At 36.2% G+C, this 21,590-nt stretch overlaps 1 protein-coding gene across 9 annotated transcripts in view; it reads left to right on the top strand.

Annotated features, from left to right (window-relative positions):
- The window catches only part of LOC109048914 (forkhead box protein P1-B), a 180,392-nt gene that overhangs the window by 13,440 nt on the left and 145,362 nt on the right, over positions 1-21,590 (top strand). For 6 of the 9 annotated variants that reach the window (XM_042726359.1, XM_042726350.1, XM_042726354.1 and 3 more), the window contains exons 3-4: positions 3,406-3,509; positions 16,437-16,473. The exons of 1 other annotated variant lie outside the window; for it this stretch is intronic. The gene's annotated coding sequence lies outside the window, so the exon portion shown is untranslated. The remainder of the gene's footprint in view (positions 1-3,405; positions 3,510-16,436; positions 16,474-21,590) is intronic. 2 more of the 9 variants (XM_042726355.1, XM_042726353.1) reach the window with 1 other exon arrangement.

The following is a 21,590-nucleotide window of genomic DNA, read 5'->3' as shown; positions in this document are numbered from 1 at the left end:
TGTGTGAAATGTGTGGATTAAAACCACATGTTGGAGATGCCGAGGGGTGTTGTATTGAGCAGCTGGTTTGCCACCAAAATGAAGTAGCTGAGTCAAACCTGTGTGAGTTCTTGCGTGCCCCGAGGAAGACATTATTGCTTTGAGGTTTCTCATTTATACACTGAAAATACATCTATCAACATTTGTCTTTTGTGTTTCTTTTAAATTCCTTTGGAATTTTACAGTTGCTTTTTTGCTTGATGTCTGTATACAGTGTGACCCCTTCATTTTTTCACATTTTATGTTGCAGCCTTGTGCTAAAATTAATGCTTAAATTTTTTCCTGCTGTCCATACCCTATAACAACAAACCAAAATCCAGATTTGTGATAACTTTGTGATACATTTTTATTGCATAGGAGACTAGAAGTCTCCTAATGCCGAGTTCACTGCATGATTTTAGCCCTGATTTCCACTCACCGACAGGTTTTGTGAAATCTCTGACAAATACCTGAAATCGGAGGCTCATATACGCAAGTGACAATCATGCACTGTGAATTATCAAAGATGCGATCTGAGAGAATTGTCGATGCATGGCAGACACCCGAGAAATATTTGGCATGGTAAAAATCTACTGATTGGCTTCATCACTCTGTTACCTTTCCACCAATAAGCTGGTTTGCGGTGAGCGTTCTGGCACAATATGGCTGCCGTCGCATCATCCAGGTGGATGCTGCACACTGGTGGTGGTTGAGGAGATATCCCCTTCTATGTAAGTGCTTTGAGTGCCCAGAAAAGCGCTATATAAATGTAAGGAATTATTATTATTATAATATCTGGACCAATTCAAAGTTTTGTTGTGTGAAATGTGTTCTGACTGTAAAATACATTAGTGATGAACTACAGCCAATGAGACAGCAAGAGAGCAACATTTCAAATTGGCATAAGATGAAAGAAACAGCTGAGACAAACTGGATACTTGCTTGAAATGTAAGTTAGGAATCTATTAAATGTCATATTTGTTTCAGTTGTTTCTACAGTAGAAAGTAAAATACATAGTGTAAATAATTAATATATTATTTTTTTAGTATTATACAGTTAATGTGGGTTTACTGTTTTTGTATTGTTTTTAAAATTTTGATATTTTTTTTGTGAGTGAGACTAATTTATCTAGGTTTTTTAAAAAAAAACGTTGACAGCCATACGCATTCAGATGGATGTCTTTAGTTGTGTTTTACACCATCTTCCTGGCACAAGATCAAATTAGTTTTTGTTTTATTCTCCTTCCTGTTGGTAAAGATGGCATTTTAAAGGTTAATGTAAATGTGGCTCTTTCTTATTATTATTTGTGTCACTTTCTCTTTTTCAAAGAAGATCAGATCATCTATCTCTATCCTAGAGTAGTTTCCACTTCTCTTTCACTTTCATGTGCCCTAGCTGCTCTTCAAATACTACAGTAATTCTCTCACTCTCTCTCTTTCTCTCTGTCTCTTTTTACCTGTAGCTATTTCCTCTTGCCCCTTTTAAACTCCCTATTTTTGGAGTTCAGTGATGTGAGAGTCATAAATACCAGTGAGGGGGCAGAGGGGTCTTTTGGGATTGTGTATTTTCTGCAGCAATGACAAGAACGCGGGCGGCTAATCAGAGCGGCTCTTTTCTGAAGCTGCTCAGCGCCCGACGTGGAACAGAGGAATGCGGCCAGCTAAGGGGGTTAGCGCTAGCTGAATTCCACACAGAGGAATGACATGGAGATGAGCTGTAATGCAAGGGTTGATTTTATTGGGTCTGTTGGGGACATACTGTGAATATTTGGCCTCTAGGAGGGGACAGGCCTGAGCTTGTATGTAGTTGACCGTTTTGGAATATTGAAATTGTACCATTTTGTTCTGATGAGAGATACAGCTAAATATTTTTTAAACTCAATATATATTGATTTGATATTCAATATATATTGATATTTATGTAGTTGTTCTTTAAAAGTTTATTTTTTGACGAACAGACATTGTTTCAGAGTTGATTCAAAATGTTTAAAGTTTAGAATAAAATACAGAAAATGTGGATAGACATAATCAAGGTGAGCTGTTTTTCAGTGAATGAGCAGAGGGAAATATTTTAAAATAATTTATATACAAATTATCAAAAAATAACTAACATTTATTTATATTATTCTTTATAGAAATGTTTATTTAAATATAATTTAAAATAATTGTATTATATTATTATAATTTTTATTTATGCACTAATATAAAATGCAGACTATAGAAGTTTTTATTTATATATAATTTAAAATATTTGTATAAATATAAAACAGCATTATTAATAAACACCATGTATTTTACTAAACATTTTATAAGCATTTGAAATCTTATCCAGGGACATCTGTAAATGTTTTTTTGAATGATTCCAAATGAATCAATGAACTGATTTATTCAAATGGACAGAAATATTAATTTGCAGAAATTAATTAAATTTCTTAACTCGACTCGACTGCTACTCATGTTTAAGCACGATTAAGATATCTCTCATTCTGACACAAGTAGTGGGTATGCGGCGGTCGTTTGAAAAGTTAATAGGCAAATAAAAAGCGAATTAAAATCTTTGCAGTATTCATGATGTTGGTTTATTTTATATTGCCATTAAAATACTTCCAAATACATTGTAAATATTCAGTCTATCGGCCAACCTTCTTTTGAATAGCATGGAGCTGAGCAATTTACCATCACACTATTACAACTCCACCATGCAGACCTATGGCGGGTCAACGAATGACAGACACGCCTCTCCGTCTTTGTCACTTTCTGTTTCTTCTCACATCTAACCCTCCGGATTCTTTTACCCCCTCCTTTTTCTGTCACTCTCTCTTTTTGTCTCCCTTTCACCTTTAATGAGAACACTAGAGTTAATGCTGACCTCTGCAATAAGCATTTTACTACGCAAATCACCACCACCGACGCTGATTGATCACAGCTACGTGTCACCGACTTACGGGATCTGACAAAATGTTCCAGAGAATTCTATCAAGTAGTGTGTGGCCACAGCTTTTTCTTTGATGAGTCGTCCCTCGAGTCACTACCATTCATCAGAACAGCAATGCAGATTTGAGCTGATTATTATCTGATTCTCTTTGTAAATATCACATGTGTCAGAAATGCTTGCTGTTGAAAATCTGAAAATGTGTTAAGATGCATTTAGGTCAGTTCTGGAATTAATTTGTCACCAAATTAAGCATTTGTGGTTGGATTTCATCACGTTTTTGCCTTTTTCCTTTCTCATTTGAGTCATCATCCAGGTTTATGTGGGCTGAGTGAATTTAAGGGACTTCCCCCACCTTTAGAGAATGGTATCAATTCCTGTTTGGTATCAATTTTGCTGATGTTAATATGCACTTGTGTCTCTCTCTTGTCTTTTTTACTCATTTTGTATTTCAGATTGAGCTGGCTGCACCGTATCCAATGGTTCCGCCCCTTTGTTTCCTTTTCTGAATTCTGATTGGAACAATGGAACGTCAATCCCGTCCAAACAAGTGACTGTGGTATGTTATCTTCAGAATTTTTCCTTGAAACCACGCAAATGTATGCTTTCTACTGTGCTACTTTTGCATAGTAAAACGTCTACAGTATGTATTTTACATATATGTATTTGACTACAACCAGTTTTCTTTTGTTGTTTTTTTCGCTCCGAGGTTGGTCTTTCCTATGTCAGAAGATTTGATTGTTTTATCATGTGTATGTCATTGACGTATTAACTTTGACTTGGAATTTTCTCCTAAAATTCCCTAGTAGAAATATGATTAGATAGAAATAAAGCTGGTGTTTACATGTAGTAATGTGTTTTGGAAGAATTTGCAAATAAATGTTTTGAATTCATACTGAGATCTTTACTTTTGAGACCTTGTTGAGATGTTTTCTGAAACTGTAGACGTCAGCAGAGTCTCAATTTGATCGTCTTAAATTATTATTTGTGAAACAACTCATATCTGGCAAATCTGAGTGCAGTTTGAGGCATTGTTGAGCTCTATTCCTGAAACTCTAGAGGGTATGTGAGTTATTTAGGGTCTTTTTTTTCTCAAGAAAAATCAGAGATTTTTAGTTTCCATTTGCACAGCCTTTAATCTTGTGAGAATTTAGTATCTGGCCACTTTGAAACACTGAGATCTCTTTTGTACTTGAGCCATCCTAGATTAATTATTTTTTTTGAAATGTCAAAGAAGACGGAAGCAAGATCTCTGTATATATATATATATTTTTTTTTTTTTTTTCAGTTGTTTTTCTCCTAGACGGCAAAGAGATCTGCTTTACGAGAACACTCATCTTGAAACCCCAAACTTTCTTAAGATCTTTTTTTTTGTCTGGGTTGGGTTTGTTCTCTTTACCCAGTGGTTGGTACTTCTGCCCATTTGCCTTTGACCCACTTTTAGTGTCTTTAGTGTCACTGTCCCTTCACACTTATGTATTGCAGACATTGACTAGTCTTCCTGTTATCACTTTGCAGTTTCGTGTGAGCGTGCTTGTTTATTTGCAACTGGCAGAACACTTTTCTGTGCCATAGATCTGGCACAGTGCCAGTCCATGCCTTTGCCCCCGATTAGAAGCAAACAGGACATTTGTGCCGAGGTAATGAAATCCTCATGCAATTAAATCCCCAACTGCGAAGTGAAGTCGCTCCTTCCATCCCTCCATCCCTCTGCTTTCCTTTCATCCACAGGAGGGAAGGCCATGATGATGAGACCATCTCAGCACGTTGCCCCTTTATTCTGCTCTCCGTGTCACTTTTTGTTTTTAACTTCTCCACATAAACATCTCTCCGCCTGGCAATTAATTACCACAAATGTCAATTAACCCCCTCCTTTTAAAAAATAATATTATAGGAGAATTAAATTTCAATTATAAAAATTACGTTGGAAGGCGGCAACGTTAAATTGCTTTAATGAATTGTGCTGAAGGTGACAGTTGTTATTTTGCAGCCCGTAATGGCGGGGGACCTTCTGCCTGCTCTGATACAATGTGAAGTGGAGGATGAATCATTGTTCTCTGCTACTGGCAGCCAAAGAGAAACACTTAGGGGTCTCTCTTCCTCTCTTCCTTATTTGACTTGCACAACTGCTGATGGTGCATTTGCCCACCGGTTGTGCTCAAGGACCTTTCTTCCATACATTATCATATTTAAAGAAGTAGTTCATGCAAAAATGAAAATTCAGTCATCATTTACTCGTCTTTATGTCGTTCCAAACCTGTATGACTTTGTTTCTTCATTGTACTAGTTCTTTTCCATGCAAATAGTTCACATGGGGGCTGACACTTTCGAGTTTCAAAAAGGTTGCAAAGAAAGGTGAAAGTATCAAAAACATGGTCCTTATGACTCATGCACTTGAATTCAAGACTTTTGAATTCATACAATAGGTTTATGTGAGGAACAGGCCAAAATATACGTCACAAAAAAACTTCCTGTGCAGTGAGTGTTAATCTGATTGCGTCGAATTCGAGAACCGAACAAGCAAGTCGTTTAGACATGTTCTGAGAACTAGATAAACTGATCCTGACTATAAAGACTGATTCCTTCACAAAAAATAGTGCAGTTTTTAAGAGAAGATTTTATGGTCTGCCAGACTATAAAATGGATGAAAAAATATCTCATAGACTTTCATTTTGACTTGGTGGTGGGCTCTTTTGACTTTAACCATAATTTATCAGAAATAGTGTGTTCAGAACCTTTACTCTTACATACATTTAACATTTATTCATTTAGCAGACACTTTTAGCCAAAGTAACTTACAAACAAGGAATACAACATATAATATCAAAAAGAGGCAATAAACAAAAGAAGTGACAATAAATGCGGGTAGGATCACTGTAGTCTCTTTTGTGTGTGAAGTTTTATATGTGTTGTTGGAATCTTTGTATCTCTGAAAATTCACTCAACAAAATTATATGCATATCTGTGTGCATGTGGTGAGGCATAAACAATAGCTCACAAAATAGAGAGGTCACCCAACCATTTTTTTTCCTGAGTTAAAGGTTAATTTGAAGCAACAATAAAACGGATGTAACCATTTCCTCATCATCTTTTGTGGGTAATAAACTTTGGACAGTCTCAGCATACCCCTGCACTTGAGTTGGACTAGTCTAAGACATCTCCATCTATTCTCACCTTCAGTGATTAACATCTCACTTTGCTGACGATGATTTTCCTTGTTCAGCTGATTGTAAAGTGATAGAGAAAAATGTTAAATTGGACCTTGATGCTCATCAGAATCCAATTTCAAAGTATAGGCAGAAGAAATCGCTATAACATCTCTTTTTTTTCTTATTTGCAACGGAAATGGAAAGGGACGTTTGACTCCTGATTGTCAAGCTTTTCTCTGAATAAACACACTTCTATAACATTGGTTCTCAACCTTTTTGATACTTTTTTATTAACATAAAATGTATTTTTCCAATAAAAATAATATTTATTGAGAAGGATTTTTTTTTTTTTTAAGCATTTAGGTTTGAAGTCGTTTTTAAATTTGAGGCCCTGTTTGAGAACCACTGTTCTAGAGTTTCCAAAGTTGTGGCCTGGTGGTTAGAGAGTTTGACTCCTAACACTAAGCTTGTGGGTTCAAGTCTCGGGCCGGCAATACCATGACTGAGGTGCCCTTGAGCAAGGCACCGAACCCCCAACTGCTCCCCGGTAGCTGCAGCATAAAAGGCTGCCCACTGCTCCGGGTGTGTGTTCATGGTGTGTGTGTGTGTGTGTGTGTGTGTTCACTGCTGTGTGTGTGCACTTTGGATGGGTTAAATGCAGAGCACGAATTCTGAGTATGGGTCACTAGACTGGTGAAACACTAAATAGCTCTCACCAATGTCTCAAACTTTGCCCAGATTTGTTTACATACCAAAGTTTGCATTCAAAAGTCAGAGATGTCAATATGAACTCAAAAACCTGTCTCATAAAATCCTCCCAAAACTAAGTACCTGCTGTATTCTATTAACATGAATGTTTTAGCTTTCTACACTTACTATATGATGACAAATTGTGTCTATTTTCATTCTAAGAGGAACATCTGAAACTTTGAAGTTGAACTTTGATTGAAGCATAACACTCCTGAGCTAAAAAAGATCAACCCTTGAGCAATAAAATTATCCTCTGGGACTGGTTTGACGGATAGATGAAGCAAATTTTTGTAATTATACCATTGCCTATCAGTCATTTGGGCAGAAAAATGCTGTTTAGTGAATTGAGAGTAGATTGAATCATGTTTTAGCCAGTTGCTTATTTGTGGCAGTGCAATTAACAACAGCCTAGCAGATTCGCACATAGTTCGAGACCACCCCGACAGGCATGGAAATTCAAGTACTGTGTGATGTTTTCCTTTTTCCAAGCATCTGCTCAATGACTGCCATCCACAGGGCCGGACACACACGCATGCATTTAGATTGGGCCTGCAGCCCTCTGACCAGGCGACTGAAACTCAACACTCATTTAGCAGTGGCTCAACATACGGCCCACTTCACAATTTAACACGGCACACACATGCTTAAAAGTTCATTAGATCAGTATCCTGTCTTAATTGCCTCTGTGTAACACACACCACAGGCTAATGCAGGCGGTCTTAATGCTGTATATGTCCACCTTTCTCAGGGCTGTTTTTATGAATGCCTTTGTGCACCCTTGTTTTTACAGTAAGTTTGTTTCCCCTTTCTGCATAATACACTTTATCATTTAATTTCACTTTTCATTTTAGTAAGACTTCAGATGATTGGTAAACAAATCTGCTTATGTTAATTTTTTCAAATATGCGTCATTTCTTAGAAAAGGTCAGTGCTGAATCATTTAATTAGTCTCGCATTTTCATAGATTTTTTTTTTTTGTTATTGTAGATTAACAATGATTTTTGCAACAAGGAAAACAAAATTGCTCAGAAGGTGGTCTTGAATATCTCATATAACTTTTTCAGTATCTCTTCCATGAAAAATCTTTAACATCCATGGAACTTCTCCATTCTATTTTTTTTTTTTAACAGAAAAAGGTTTAGATCATTTAATGTTCTTCACACTAAGAAAAAAAAGGTTCTGCTTGCTGTTTGCTGAAAGGATTTGGGGAACCAAAAAACGGTTCTTCTATGGCATCACTGTGAAAATCCCCTTAAGGTTTGAGCATCTTTATTTGCTCTCATTTTAACCTCACAAATGAGGAATCATTTGTAACTTTTCTTTCCTTGGGTGTGTTAGATTAGGTCTGTATTATAACGCAATATAGACCTACTTTAGTGGAGTTTATTCAGTCTTATTCACTGTCCCTTTTCCGCTTTCACAAAAGCTTTCAGTTACACCTAGCTTCCTAACTTCCTGTTTCGCTGGGTGGCTGGCCGGCGGTGGGCCGATGTCGTAACAGCGAGTATCAGGAAAAGAACACAAGTCCAGGATGGAGTCCCAGGCAGCAGGCCCAGTGTGTGTGTAGGAAACAGCAGAGCAACTTGCAGCGAGCAGCAAATTACAGCCCATATCTCCTATCTCTCCCTTCTCTTTTCATTTTCCTGTTTGGACTCTAAGGTGATTGGAGGTGCAGGCTGTGACATTTGACGGAAGTAGAGTGAGAGAGAGAGCAAATAAAAGAGAAAGTATTTATTTACAGTGTTATGATGCTAGTTAAGGATGCGGTTTCACACAGGATGTGCCCCCCTGCTTCGATCTGATAGGGGCAGGCTGAAGCTCGGGGTGGTGGCCTGTATTGTGGAGCTGGTCTGGATTTTGGGCTGGATCCACTAGCACACCCTCAAAGCTGTTTCCTGTCTGGGCACAGAGGGATGAGAGCAGGTTAGTGCAGGTCACTGGGAAAGAGAGCGGAGGTGAAGGACATTCGAGGGTGTGTGATTGTGGGGGGTGTGTAATTGTCTGAGATATGTAGAAAGGTCATGTGTTGGGTTTTTTGAGGCCCTTTACCTTTCTCATCACCGCAATGAACCAAATGCAGTCCCACAAGCAGAATCAAACATCCTACCGCTGCTGTCTAGCATTGAATCAGCGATTAGCATGTACCACCCATAGTCATTTGAGGTGTGTGTGTGTGTGTGTGTGTGTGTGTGTGTGTGTGTCTGTGTGTGTGTATGTGTGTATATATATGTATATGTGTGTGTATGCATGTATGTGTATGTAGAGCAGCACTGTGAAATCTATTCATGGAAAAAACTAATCGAAGACCAAGTGACTTTGACATTAACATCCTCCATCTAATAATATAAGGTTAATGGCCTTAATGAGGCCTAAAAACGCAATGAGACATTGGATCTACTTTTTATTCACGGATCGCTTGTCTAAATAGGGGAAGTGGCGCACTGACCGTTTAGCCTTGCGCTAATGACGAATGCTGAGAAGTTTGAGCTGAGAGAGCAGACTTTGGGTAATGATGAAAGCTTTAGTATGGAGATAGGATACTTTGATTCAAGGTGTTATGATTTGTCCTTGTTAAACAACATTCTGTTTGCTTGCAGTGGATGATGTTCTGTGTTTGATGTAACAGCTAATTTGACATTTTTGTGGATTTAATCGGATGCCAAAATCCTACAGAATAGTGTTTTCCATCCTCTCATTGTTCATAAGTTAAAAATGTATGGTTAGTAACATTTTATGATTTTGAAAGAAGCCTCTTATGCATAAAGGAGAAATTTATTTGACTAAAAGTCAAATACAAAATATTATCATTACAATTTGACAATAACTGTTTCATATTTTTTATGTTTTAAATAGTGTTTTTTAGGGTCCTTTGATGTATAGAAAATGTAAAAGAACAGCATTTATTTGAAATATAAATATTTGTAAGATTATAAATGTCTCTGTCATTTTTAAAAACAATTGTGTCCTTGCTGAATAATGGCATGTTTCTTTATAAATATTACTGACCCTGAACTTTTGAACTTTAATGTATGTGCATATATTACAAAAAATTACTTAGTTGCAAATGTGTATCCTTAAATACTAGTCTGCATCTTAACTATACAATGAAACCAGTCAGTATGGTTTAAGTTTAACCGAGTTCAGTTACTATATCAGATTTTGATTCAGAAATGCTCTGACTGGTTTAGTGAGTTCATAAAGGGAAGGATTTATCAGACTTATTCAACCAGTAACTTTGTAAGTATTTCTGAATGATTCATTAAAAGAATCGGTTCACTCATGAATCGGTAAACACTGGTCATACTGTATTCACAGTTTGAGTGAAATATATATATATATATATATTTGCCCATACATTTATAATGATCTGTTTTATAATATTATATATATGAATTAATAATTTTATTCAGCAAGGATGCATTAAATTGATCAAAAGTGAAGTAAAGACTTTTACATTGTTATAAACATATATTTCAAATAAATGCTGTTCTTTTGAACTTTGTTCAGCTGTTTTGCATATTAGAAATCTGTATATCTGAATGATTTCTGAAGGATTATGTGACACTGAAGACAGGAGAAATGAGTCCTGAAAATTCAGGTTTGCCATCACAGGAGTAAAGTATATTTTAAAATATATTAAAAGAGAAATTTAATTTTAAATCATAATAATACTTTAAAATATTGCTGTATTTCTTTATTTAAAGACTTTAGAGAAAAATCATACCCAAACTTTTAAAAGGTGGTGTAATTTTATTTAATAAAATGTAATTGCTTTATGTAATTAAAATATAATTTGACATTTTAATCAGGCATCATTACATGTTAATTTTTGACATTTTATTTTGAAAGGTTCACTAGGAAGTGCCCAAAGAAAAAGGGGCAACAGCTTGCAAAATTGCACCAGCAAGGCTCAAGCGTACATTGCCCCAATGTGTGAGAACATGCACACTAACCGCTATGCTATGGCTCCACTAGAACTTCATGTAGCTGACGTGTTCATGCCTGTCCCCTGGAGAGCAGGAACAGGAATCTGTCCATTAAAGCAGTCTCTGAGAACACTAGTGTACACTAGGCCAGAGGGGACAGGAGCAGTAAATCTGTGAAAGTGGATCTAGACCTGACAAACATGTGCAGAGCTGAGAAATACAAACAAACAACAGGCCTGTTTGTCTCCCTGTTGGGTTACAGAAATACACACAAACGTACACCCACCCACACACACACACAAAACACTACAGCTTATGCTTCCTGAGTAGAGTTGAAGCAGTCTTGTGGCTCTTTAGTTTCTTCTCTTGAAAACACAATTCACGCCTCTGTGTTTTTGAGTCCATTATCTAACAAACCCAACAGTCAGTCAATACAGTCTTGCGGCCGCACCATTCTGCATTGATGTATGTATTTATGTGCTGTATGCAGTAAAGAGCTTCTCTTTTGTGAACATGGTGTAAACAGGCATGTCAATAAACCCATAAGCCATATCAAGCTACAGTAGCTATTTAAAAAAGGATAATATCTGCGGTGGACTTTTTTTCCTTCCTTTTTTAAAAATAATGTTAACGTGGCATCGTAAAAGAGATGGATGATCTATGTGGCAGATTGATCAGCGGGTAGAGACCCCATTATCTCTTTCCGTGTTAATTACAGTGTGCTCAGCTTGTGTGTCAAAAGACGGATAACTGACGAAGGTAAAAGACCTTATTTATGCTTTCGTACTCAGCTGGCGGCAGCTTTCCCCTCTCTTTCTTTTTTTCGCCGCCTCAGCGCTGTATATTTATCGTCCAGTAATATTACACTGTCAAAGATGATCATCTCTGCGGAGATATTATTCGCTATCGTCACCTTCACAGGCATCCATTTGGACCCGCTCCCTCTCAAGTTACCGACTCTTCCTCTGCACACAGAGTGGCTGGGCAAATTTGCGCAGATTTTTGGTCGTCCCCCGGGACACCAGAAAGGTAATTCGGGTTGGGTAAATCAATATGTGGGCAGCCCAGTCATACCACAACGCAGAGACATGGCACCGATCTCAGAATGCCCTGACGTTTTGTGGCTTTTAGTGGGGTCACATTTTGCTAACGGAAAAACAAAAGAAGAAAAACGCAGGGGGGTATTTCAGTCGCAAGCATCTAGATGAAGTCAATGCTCGTCTGAATAGTTTTAAACTAAAATATCATTTTGAACTAGATTTATAATGAATCATCGTCCGTACATAAATATTTGGGCCTTTGTTATAAAACAAAAGCAGAATGTGTAAATGCGATGAATAGAATAAATCAATTTAGGCAACATCATTCTGCTCAGGTTTGTTCACTTTAAAAAGTTTGTCATTTTTACAGAAAAAGACTAAAATATGACAGTAAAAACCTGTTAACAGGATAACTCTAAGTTACCTTACTGTATGTGGGGTGAAAAACTATTAATGGTTTAACATTTTAAATTTATGCCTTTTGAAAGTGAAAACAATAATTTACCATATGATTTATGGTAAATATAAACACTAATAGGACATTCTAAGATGTCCTGCCTGACAAATTTTATAAAATTATATTAAAATTGTTTTAGTTTTTTTGTTGTTTTTCTTATTAATGATGTACATTAGTCTTTTTTATTTCACATTTTATGTTATTTAGTTAACGTTCATTGCATTTTTGTAGTGTTGTGTTACCCTGATGGTGTTTTGTCTTTGTGTGTATAACACTATGTACCATCTATATAAGGCCATGTTCACATGGCAGCAGAATACTCTGTCAATCCTGTATTTGAGTCCTTAAAGGGTTAGTTCACCCCAAAATTAATTACGCACTCTCATGTCGATCCAAACCCGTAAGACTTTCATTCATTTTCAGAACAGAAATGAAGATCTTTTTGATGACAGAATGCTGTCAGATTTCCTTCCATAGACTGCATTGGTAACTACCACTTTGATGCTTCAAAAACTTCATAAAGAGATCAGAAAATTAATCCATATGAATCGAGCGCTTTAGTTCAAATTTTCTGAAGAGAATTGATCGCTTGTTACGGTCGAACAGATTTAATTTAGGCTTTTACTCGCATGTAAACATCGAACAGCTAAAATAACCAGAAGCTCAACCTAATCTGAAGAACGCACAAGAACAAACCTCTTCCGAAAGCTCAAACATTGCGTAACCAATGAGGTTCATTCATGTGTGTCACGCAGAACGTTTGAGCTTCTGGAAGAGGTTACTTCTTGTGCGTTATTCAGGTTCGGTTGAGCTGCTGCTTATGTTCACTGATCAATGTTTATGTTCGAGTAAAAGCCTAAATTATATCTGTTCATCATAAAAAACAATCGGTTCTCTTCAGAAAATTTAAACTAAACTGCTCGATTCATATGGATTAGTTTTCCAATCTCTTTATGAAGTTTTTGAAGCATCAAAGTGGTAGTTACAAAGGCAGTCAATGGAAGGAAATCTGACAGCATTCTGTCATCAAAAAGATCTTCATTTGTGTTCCGAAGATGAACAAAAGTCTTACGGGTTTGGATCGACATGAGAGTGAGTAATTAATGACAGAATTGTCATTTTGGGGTGAACTAACCCTTTAATTCACTTACGTTTACACACAGTATGGTTATTTACGGGTGTGACAACCGCATTCTGTAACCGTACTCACACCTGTACACTTTCAGGACTCACAATCACATTCTTTGAAAACACACACTGTGTGAATGGAACAGGACTGGTCATACATCATACAGTGCAAGAGAGCTGTTCTGCGGCACAAACGTGTGTCTAACGTGTGCTGCGTGTTTTAATTTGTGGTTTTGGTAACTTACAGTGAGCGAGAAATGAGCTGTGTCATCAGAAAGTTTTAGATTCAGTCAGTTTTTCTCCACCGGAGCCGCTCCTGTCAGTTTTGTGTTCTGCATGTGACTCAGATGCTCCGTTCTCCACCCAAATATAAAAGTTGCTGTCGGTTAATGAAGATTTGGCGGATGAACTCGTGGCTCAACTGGACTCTTGTTGTGTCAGAACGTGATAAGACTTTTTTCAGTTTTATGGACGTCGCCATCTTTGATATTACTTCAGTCACAGTTGCCATGGTTACTGGTAAGGAATACAGGCTTGACTCCTGTTGCATGTTCATACAGACAGTATTCCAAACACAACTGTAAGTTGCTCTGTGAACGGGAGACTCACACCTGTGAGTAAATGCAGTTGTTAATCCCAAAAACTGACAGTGTGAATGTAGCCTAAGAGTATTGCCATTTTTATGGATGGGCCACATGCAGTGAACTCTGATTCATCATGTGGCCTTCTGTTTTACCACCTATTATTATAGTGGTTATTAGTCAATTTGACAGTAAAAAGCAGATTTTAGTAGTTCAGATTGATTATTTTAACATTCACATCACTTAATAAAATGTGTAGTTTTATACAGCCACCAATATGCCATTCTGTAATACTAGAAACATTGTCTCTGTATTTTTAATGTTGAATTCTGCCAGTTTTAGCAGGTAATTTAACAGGATGTTTTAACAGTGTTGTTTTGCTCTTTGAAATTAACCCAGGTACATCAAAACAAACCTCAGTGTCTAAAAATATTAATAAAAAATAACAATAAAAACAAAACAAACAAAAAAAAAACTGTGGAGGATTTTGTTTAGCTAGCGTTTAATTTGCTGAGCAGATAGCATTTAATGTTTACTGTCTAAAGTTTTTAGATTTTATTTTACAATTACATTATGTATGTTTACAGTTACATTATGTATTACATACAGTATGTTAGATGTCAGCAAGCAAAAAACAAGATGTGTGATGTTGAGATTTTACAAAGTCACCAAGGGTAGACCTTACACCGAGATCATGCAGCGTGTTTATTGTTTGCACTGTGTGCCGACGGGCCCCTTCTTCTGAAACACACAGCAGTGAAACCCCCATGAAGGGACTTTTCAACTGTGTTGCAGATCTTTTTTCCTTTTTTCTTTCTTCTTATCACTGAGCGTGCGGTGTGAGAGGTAACATCAGAGCAGTCTTTCCTGTGGTTTCATCTGTCAGACCTAGTGCTCAGGCCGGTGTTTATACCTAGCACCAGAAACAACACACTGTTATGAACCCTCACATACACACGCATTCTCTCGCTCTCCCTTTCAAAACCATTTATGCTTTTCATCACTTCCTGTCTGTTGACCAGACTGAAACAGCTTTCTGAAAGGCTGTCTGGAGTTAAGCTTGAGAAACTGAATTGGGTAAACAACAAAAAAATGTAGATTCATTTGGTTTTCTTTGTGCAAACAGGTTGTTCTGCCCAGGATTGTTTGCAATTTAATATTGTGCAAGGTGAATGTTATGTCAATGTTTTGTCATTCCTGCGTTGATAACGTTATCGCCCATTACTGCACCATGTCTGAATGAGAAATATTTAGTTTGTTGTGTAAAGGAAATTATTTGGTTTTTATGTGTGTTTAAATATTTGTGTATCTGTGTGTAAGTGCATTGAGTCAGGAGTCAGACGTTACGGTAAGATGTCAGAGCATCACCTGGTGGACTAGCACAGAAAATAGGCCCTCGTGCAAATAGCAAACACCCACATACAGTACAAACATGAGAAATCATTTCACGCCACATATTGACACATCTGTGAATTGCTTTCAACTCAGTTTGTCTCATTTATTTTTTTTAATTTACAGCTGATTTTAGTTGAATCATATAAAAGCTTGTTTTTGCCTTGGGATAAAAATGACTTTTTCATGTCATTGTGACTTTGTATCCCTGTTGTGACTTTGTACCTCATAATGTGACTCTAAATTCTTTTCTAGATTCTTAAAATATTTTATTTCTGAAATAAAAAACAAAGATTATTTCCAAACAGATTGGCAGACCACTCCCCCTTATTGTCTATTGGTCAGCCAAACAGGAAAGTCCTGCCCCCAAACCCAAGCTATTGTTTGAAACCAAAGTTGACTTAAAGGGATAGTTCACCCAAAAATGGGTGAACTATCACTTTAACTCAGTGTTTTGAAATGACTATAGAGCGAATGTGTTTAAAATGTTTGAAAAAACATCTACAAAAGGTGTACTTAACATATACATAATAAATGAAAAAAGTTATAGTATACAGTGTAGACTCTTGTCTGTATTGTAAAACTATATTTAGATATATGTGCATTGTTTTAAATTAATGTTATTGTGTATTTACAAATTTTATGAATAATTACACAGCGAGTTTAACCATATTCAGTTTTTTTTCTGATAGCATCAAAAAAAGCAATAAAGGGTTCACTCAAATAATATATATATATATATATATATATATATATATATATATATATATATATATATATATATATATATATATATTTATATTTTATTGTTTTCTATTCATATATATTTATATATATATATATAATATGTTATATTCTTTTTCTACCTTGCTACGTGTACTGCGTTAAGCTAACTGAGACTTGTTATAGCACTTGTATATCATTGCTCTTTTGTTGATTTTGATTGCTTCCATTATCCTCATTTGTAAGTCGCTTTGGATAAAAGCGTCTGATAAATGACTAATTGTAAATGTAATGTAAATATATGTACACTTCTCAAAATTTCTACTTTTATGTTCCACAGAAGACAGAAAGTCTATGAGGTCTGGAATGACACAAGGGTGAGTAAATGATGACAGAATTTTTATTTTTGGATGAACTTTCTCTTTAATAAAGGCATTCTAATTTCTTCTCAATCTGTATTTTTGCAAAATGAACACAATTTGGGAAAATACAAAGCTTAGTGTCTGTCTAATAATATTGAGGTAGTTTAAGCTTAGAAAGAGTATGTGACAGTGAGTGGGGCCAAGAAGGGTCGTAATCTTAACAGATGCCACCTCACGTGTCACTTAACCATCTGCACGGTTGCCACAAACCACCATCCAAGTGTACTCAAATGCAGCACGTATTAAAAACACTCACACTCGCCTCTTATCAGATTACCATGCCTTATGATTGGCCTTCCATTGGCCTCTTTATTTAATAGAAGGTTCCTTTCTTCTTTGAGATGCCATAGAGTGTTACATCACTGCGCTTGAGCCCTGTTATCTATGTTGAGGCCTGTTCTTGTAATGGGCTTTATTGATCTAAACAACATCAGGCTGGCCGTGATGTTATTAAGGTGAAGATAACTTCACTGTAACTTCCACTCAAACAATGTATTAGTGTTTTATTGGGTTTAAATAACTTTGGCTTTTAGACGCTAATGTAGCCGGTTAGTCACCCTGCTCTTTTATGGCTGCAGGATCTTAATAAAGCTTTCCTCTTTACATCCTGTTGTGTGTGAGAGAGGACAGGAGATGCCAAGTGCCTGCTGGGAACTTTAGTAAACAGCAGGAACTCTAAATAATCGGAGTAATTATACGTTGGCGGTATCCGTATTAAGCACCGCATTATCAAGCCATGGTTTGCGCCGACCCGGACCTTTAAACTCGATCCACAATGCTGCCTTTTTTCTTTGTCAAATTAACATATGTGGTAAGAATTATTTGTGGGTTTAGAGTCATTTATTAACTGCATTTCGCAGTGAACTGTTAAAATGGATGTTCGGATGTGTTATTTTTTTTGTCTTCCAAGGGCACACTGAATCCAATATTTATGAAATAATGATCTCATTCATCTACAGGCATATTTTCTGTGGGAAATTTAATTTGCAGCTATTTAAAGCCATGCGTTTGGTAATGAATTATTTTGTCATCCTGCCTCTGATGAGATTCATCTTTAATAACTGTAACAATTATTTTATTAAAAAAGAGGAGCCATGCATTATGGCTATCTCAGCAAGGTCTAGGGCGTGCGAGGATTCTCATTAGGAGGGTATTATTACCCCTGCTGGGCTTTCATTCACACTACCCAACTTAAATTACATTATGTGTCAACAATGTTTGCATTAAATTTAAGCAGTCATATTTACCAATTTTTCCCTCTCTCTGGCTCCCTACTACTGACACATTTAGATGTATTAAAAAGATACAACACAGTTCTAGATCTGATAGGATGGCTTATTGAACATTTACCTCAGTGCTGACTTTTAATAACGCAATAATATTAAATTTGTATGCCAGTTGTTTTTTATTAAAGTGTTTTTGAAAGCTGTAGCCAGCCATATTGTTGTCTGAGAAGTTGAAAACTTATTTTTCCCTTTTTCAGAACACAAAAGACACTGTTTTTAAAACACTGATTTTTTTTGGGTTACACAGAATTAAGAAAGATATGCAGGTTTGTAAGACATAAAAGTGAGTAAATTATGACTGAATTTCTTTAAGAATTCCTTTAAAAGTGGCCTGACAACCTCTTTTTTAATGTAGTTATGACTGTTTTTTTTTTTTAATTCCTTTAAAAGTGGCCTGGTAGTTTTTGTCTAGCAGCAAATGAGCTAAATATCAAATAAACATTAGACCAATGTAGTGTCACCTTCTTTTTTAAGAAGGGGCTTTTTGATGGAAAATTATCTAAAGGTGCATCATGACAAAATCACAGCTGTGTTCAAAAAAGCCATACTTTTTGCATATTAAAGGCATGACCAGTAATACTCTATGACAAATGTTGCAATTTCTGTTCATCAGTCTCTCAAGGAAGTTGGAACGTTCCAATCGGAAACAAATAACATGTAATACCTATTTTAATGCTTCCCCAGTTTTTTTGCTGATGCCTCTAAAAGGTTCCACTGCACATGGAACCATCTGCAAACATGGAAACCAAATGTTGTAGCCCTTGTTCCGCATTTTACCACGATGCACTGTACACAAACAAAATGTTTATGGCTCACTGAGCTGAACCTATCCTGGCCCGAGACAGAAGCGAAATTGCTGAATGTGAGATAATCGGTTATTTCAGTTTGACCACTTCCTTAAACTCCTATTACTCATAGTGATACTTTTCCAAAGAAAACCTCTGACTCTCCTGTAGGTATAATGGTTTGGTGGATTTATGTAAATCAAATATTTAGTTGGACTTTAGAAGTAAAGTGGAGACTATGATTATCTGTACCTGGAAATTGCAGGGTCGAGGAGAGGGCACTGTGATGGAGTGGCAGAGCAGTTTGTCTTTAATGTCAGCCATTCTTCAGTGTCTTGTTTGGTTTTTTTGCAACATTGAGAGACTAGAATATTAAAGAAGGATGTTTGTCTGAGTTTTACAATGTTAAACTCGGAACTTTTGATTATGAGAGCAGTAAGACCAAGATGTTTCAGCAGTGTCTCTGCTTCATTTATATTCCAAGTTCTGTCATGAAACTCTAGAGGGCGCAGGCTGATGGGTCTTTAATGGAAATTGATTATATTGAAAGAGTTTAAAGGGGTCTTATGATGTGATTTAAATTTTTCTTTTCTCTTTGGAGTGTTACAAGCTCTTGGTGAATAAAGAAGATCTGTAAAGTTGCAAAGACTATAATCTCAAATCCAAAGAGATTTTTATTTTTTTTAAAAAGTTAAGACTTGTAAAAGAGACCCTGAAACGGCTCGTTCTAACACGCCCCCACATCTCTACATCACTAAGTGGGAAGATTTGCATAACGCCGCCCAGATGTTCACTCAAAGAAAGAAGGCGTATCCTTTTATTCTCATTGTAGTATTGTTGTTGCCACCGTCATGTCGTATAGACACTGTGTGTTTCACTGTGAAAGCGAAACTACTTTGTTTGGCCTTCCAAAAGAAGTCACGAGTAGAAATCACGTTTATAATGGGTTTTATGTTTATGTCTCATCGCTCCGGCCGGGCAAGGCATGACAATATGTTAAGAGGCGTAACATTTCCGTAACATGCTTGATGTATTCGGCCAATCACAATGCACTGGATAGCTGGGCCAATCACAGCACACCTTGCTTTTCAGAGCGATGAGCCTTGTAAAAATTGACGCGTTTCAGAAGGCGGGGTATAGAGGAAAACAATAATGTACAGTATGTGGAAAATAATGTGTTTTTTTTTAACCCTCTGAAGTCGATTAACGCGTATACGCGTTTTGGGGTATTTTCTCCTGATAACCCCGAAAAGAATTTAAATTACACTTTCAGTTTTGATCGTACAGATAAGAGCAATACATCAATCGAATCTGTAAAGGGTCTACTTTTTTTTTGTATACAGACATAATAACAACAAAACTTTGTGCACTTATAAAATAAAGATAACAAACCAGGAGTGCTGTCTGCAGCCTTTGTCTGCGCTGATCTTCAGTTACAAACGCTTCATTAAAATGAACTGTAACTCAGTATACTCAACACAGAGACATGAGAGAGATATCTATAGAAAGCCTGACATGTCTACTTTTAAACTAAACAAGTGCTGCTGAAAACAAATATTCTGTGATAAAGTAATCCATATGAAAACAACGCGATGTCCGTTTTTTTACGTCTCCCTTCATTATCTTCTAATGCGACCACGCCCACGCGCCGAGCGCGCTATTCAAATTATAATGTTTCACTGAAGCGTGCGGCTTGAATACGCCCACACAACAGAAGACAACACAGCGAGACTGTTCTTCAAGTTTTTTTATTTTACTGTTTGCTTCGCGATGAGAGGAATAAGACATAATTCACCCCAAAAAGATGTGATGTGGTTGAGGATTAGAGATTTGGATTTCCTCAGAAAAGAAGAATGAAGCACTTTATTCAGCAGAGATCATTAACATGAGTAAGTCTCTTTTTATTTATTTATATACTTGTACTAGTTTTCACATAACGTGTAAACATTTTACTAGTTAGACTTTTTCCAAAGACTTTTTCCAAACTATAATTCCTGACTAAATGTATAATCAAGTGAAATATCATGAAGTTTCAATAACAATATACACTACTATACCATTCAAAATCTTGATGTAAATAATATAAATGTACCAATAAATGTAACTGTAACAAATGTAACAAACTGCTATTCTTTCAATTTATCCCCCCTAAAAAACCTGAAAAAAATATTCTCAGCTCTTTTCAACATTAATAATAATAATAATAATGATGATAATAATAACAATAAATGTTTTTTGTAGAAAATAAGATTGTTAAAAGGATTTCTGAAGGATTGTGTGACTGGAGTAATGATGCAAAAAAATTCAGTTTGAAAGTCAGCTTTGATTGTTCCTAATAAACTGTTTAACTGCACTCACAAGTGAGTATTAAATTATGTTGTGGGATAATTAAATATATTCTAATAAACTACAAACATAAAATTATATACAGTTATTTTGTCCTCACATTCTTTCTTGTAACTCACCCCTCTCAGTGACACAGCTGACTGAATGGCTCATTATGCAGCTCATTATGCAGGCCTTTGTCTTCTCAGGTGTGAATTCATGATAGTTGACGCCTACTCGCATATGACTTTTACAAACAAAAAGTGTCTTAGAAATTTTAAATCAATATATTGTTTTCTGTAAGTGAGTAAACAAGATGATTTTCACATCATTTAGAAAAAAAAAATTCTAGGCTACAAGCTCCAGTTCTCAAGTCCCGGTAACCAATTTTCTGTATGTGTTTTATTGCCTTATTCAAGTGATTTAACATTTTTAGTTTTTCACTAACCACGCATAACATTTTTTTTCTCAAAAACACAATCATGTACATACATGCTGCTCACATATTATTATAGCCCAGTTTGTGCTGATTACAGTGAGATTAGACTTTAGCCATTTAGATATTTATAAGAAACTGAAAAAAGCACAAATGTCAGGGCATGACGAAAACTTCTCCAGGCCCCAAAAATACCCTTAGACTCCAGAGGGTTAATCTTAAACCGCATAAACACATTCC

The sequence above is a fragment of the Cyprinus carpio genome, chromosome B6, assembly GCF_018340385.1.
Source record: "Cyprinus carpio isolate SPL01 chromosome B6, ASM1834038v1, whole genome shotgun sequence".
Lineage (NCBI taxonomy): Eukaryota > Metazoa > Chordata > Actinopteri > Cypriniformes > Cyprinidae > Cyprinus > Cyprinus carpio.
This window is presented reverse-complemented; position numbering and strand designations above follow the sequence as displayed.